The sequence below is a fragment of the Globicephala melas genome, chromosome X (genome assembly GCF_963455315.2).
Source record: "Globicephala melas chromosome X, mGloMel1.2, whole genome shotgun sequence".
Lineage (NCBI taxonomy): Eukaryota > Metazoa > Chordata > Mammalia > Artiodactyla > Delphinidae > Globicephala > Globicephala melas.
Genome location: NC_083335.1, coordinates 69,825,409 through 69,828,482, shown reverse-complemented (window position 1 = coordinate 69,828,482; position 3,074 = coordinate 69,825,409). Strand labels below are relative to the sequence as shown.

The 3,074-nt window shown below is 45.2% G+C and overlaps 1 pseudogene; it reads right to left on the bottom strand.

Moving 5' to 3' along the window:
* Positions 1-806: 806 nt before the first annotated feature.
* LOC115847348 (THO complex subunit 7 homolog pseudogene) lies at positions 807-1,412 on the bottom strand (annotated as a pseudogene).
* Positions 1,413-3,074: the final 1,662 nt, after the last annotated feature.

Sequence of the window (3,074 nt, the reverse complement as noted above, 5' to 3'; positions counted from 1 at the left end):
TCAATTTCTTTTTTTTTTCTAGAAAGTTTTGCATATTGATTTTACTTTGCATCTTGTAATTACCTCTGATATCAGTGATTCTTAATATCATGGAACCTCTCCCACAATAAGCATACACCACAAACATTTTGTACATAATTTCACCAAGTTCACGGCCCTCCTGAGAGCCTATTCATGGACTTCATTTTCAAAAGTGGTAATGATTTCCAGAAATTTACTAATTTTCTCAGGTAAATCCTAGAAATGCCACCTTCTCACTATCTTCCACTTATTTTGTGAGCAAATCAATGTTACCAGTTAAAAACTACCTAGAATACCAATGAGCACTAACATATCTGGCTTGAAAATACTTCATTAAACATTTTTGGATGTTGCTTCCTAACTTTTAAGTATAAAAAAGGCATTTCAGGGCTTCCCTGGTGGCGCAGTGGTTGAGAGTCCGCCTGCCGATGAAGGGGACATGGGTTCCTGCCCTGGTCCGGGAAGATCCCACATGCCACGGAGCGGCTGGGCCCGTGAGCCATGGCCGCTGAGCCTGCGTGTCTGGAGCTCCGCAACGGGAGAGGCCACAACAGTGAGAGGCCCGCGCACTGCAAAAAAAAAAAAAGGCATTTCAATAAAAACAAACATATAATGAAGTCATCTCCCTTTGTGTGAAGCAATATGAATGAACTGTGAATTAAAATTTAACAGCAACGTAGTTCACTGCCAAAACTTTAATTGTCTCAAGAACACAACAAATTCTGAACACACTAAGATCATGTTGCTACTTCAGTATTCTTGGGAATGGTGAGTGATGAGTTAGTCTATGGTTTAGGATCAGTTCCCATGCTTGTTTCTTGAGCTGCTTCTACCTCTGAGAGCTTTTCATCATTTTCCAGTGCTTGCTGAAGTTCGTGGATGGTAGTAAAAAGAACGTGAAACTGTTTTCTTCTCAATTCTAGCTTATCTTCAACACTTTGTTTAACACGTGAAAGATGCTCTAATTCTTTTCCCAGAGCCTCTATTTCCTTTAATGTCTCATGCCTGTCTGGATGACGCTGGATCGCTTTTGCCAATGCATCATATTCTTGGCGATTTTTTCGTATTTGTTTTGCTTGAAGAATTTGCTTTTTGAACTCAGCAATTTTTTCATGTGCTCCAGCAATGTTACCTTCTATTTCTTTGTAAGTTTTTTCATAATTTTCCACTTCTTTGAGATTCATATTATATACCAGCAAAGTTTTGCCCATTGAAAGTTCACATTGGGACAGTGTGCTCAGCATTTGTTGGTACTGGCTGTACCCCTCTTCCTGGGCTCCAGAGTAGCACCATTTAATGAAACTTTTCACTAGCAGATTAATTCTCTCATCATCTCCAGCACCCTCTCCGTCGATTAGGAGACGCTTCCGTATGACTTCGTCGTCGGTCATGGCGTGAGCGGCAGCGGCGACGGCGTGAGCGGCGGCGGCGACGGCGCGAGCGGCGGCGGCGACGGCGCAAGCGGAGGCGGCGGTTGGCGGTGGTGGAGGTCAAACTCCCACAATGCAGCTGGGTAAACAGCAATGGCGGAGGAGGCGGAGGCGCACGCGGCGGCGCACGCGGCCGCCCGCTCCGTCGCCTGAGCCGCGTCGCGTCGCGCCGCGCCGCCGCCGCCGCCGCCGCCGCCGCCGCCGCCGCCGCCGCCGCGGGACCTGCGCTCCGCGCGCTCCCCGAACTCCTCCCCTCAATTTCTGAAAAAGATTTCTTTTGCAAACTCCCATCTGATCTCAGATCAGTTCAAGTGAAAAGGCATTTGGCCACAGACAGGTCAAGACAGCTAGGAAGATGATCAAGCTCCCAAACAGGAGGAATGGAGGTGGCTGTGATCGGCCACTTGGGGTCTTGGGATGAGAAGATGAAACCGAGGTAGATCAAGAGGTACCATTTCTATGAGATTAAGGTCCTTTCCGGACATTCCCCTCATGGAAAGGGGATGTACATGTCTGTGGTCTGTAGATAGAACACTATTTGAGGGCTTTGGGCCTGAATGAATGATAGAGCTGATGAGGATTCAGGTTGCGGCCCTTTTGAGGAAAGACTATCCCCTAGGGAGTTTCAGTTCTTTACTCTTTTTCACCTTTGCCTCTACCTTGAAGATAAATGTGAATGTGCATGTTCCCAAACCTCAAAGAGCCCCAGTTTTCTCATTTTTAAGTTAGAGATACCAAGTAGGGAATGCTGCAAGGATTAAATGAGATAATATGCCAAGTGTTTAACATTCTTGGCCCAGAGCAGGTGGTCAAAGAGTCGATAAAATCAATAAAACATACTTTCTTTTTTCCTTATTTCAGTGTGTATGTATGTATGTGTGTGTGTGTATCCTTCTGCCAGACACTGGATACTCTGCTAGGGGCTGGGTATTCAGAGATGAAATTATACAGTCCCCCTGCCCTCGAATATCTTGAAGTCTAAAAAAGAAGAGAGTTAAGGAAACATCATTTACAATGAAGTCTCTAGTAAGGGTATATATGCGTAAGTTCAGTGGTAATATGGAGAAAGTGAAGCCAGAGTCTACTTGAGGAATTCAGGGAGGGCTTTACAGAGGAGGTAGCATTTAATCTGGGCTCTGAAGGATGAGTAGGAATTTGTTCAGTGGACAAGCATGGGGAGAGTCTTCAAGACAGAGGAAACAGTACTGCAAACCACAGAGGTATGGGAGAGCATACCTAATTCAGTACTGCTGGAGCTTTACCTGTTACCATATCAGGCAAAAAAGGTAAATTTAATCCTATAGTCTGAATAATTTTGAGCAGGAAAGTGGCTTATCACATTAGCAGTGATATTTTAGGATGGAGGGATACTGAAATTAGAGGTTAGAGGAAAGATTACTATTTTGGGCAAGATGGGACCTCAACTGGAGCACTGGCAAATGGAGATGAAGAGGAGGAGGTGGATTGGACAGTTATTGAGAAAACAGAACCTTTAAAACTTGGTGATGAGTTGGTTGTGGAGAATGAGGGAGAAGAGGCATCTAGTATATGTCTGGTGTCTGGGTAGCTGTGTAGATGATGGTAACACGCACTGGGATAGGCAACACGAGAGGAAGAGGGAAC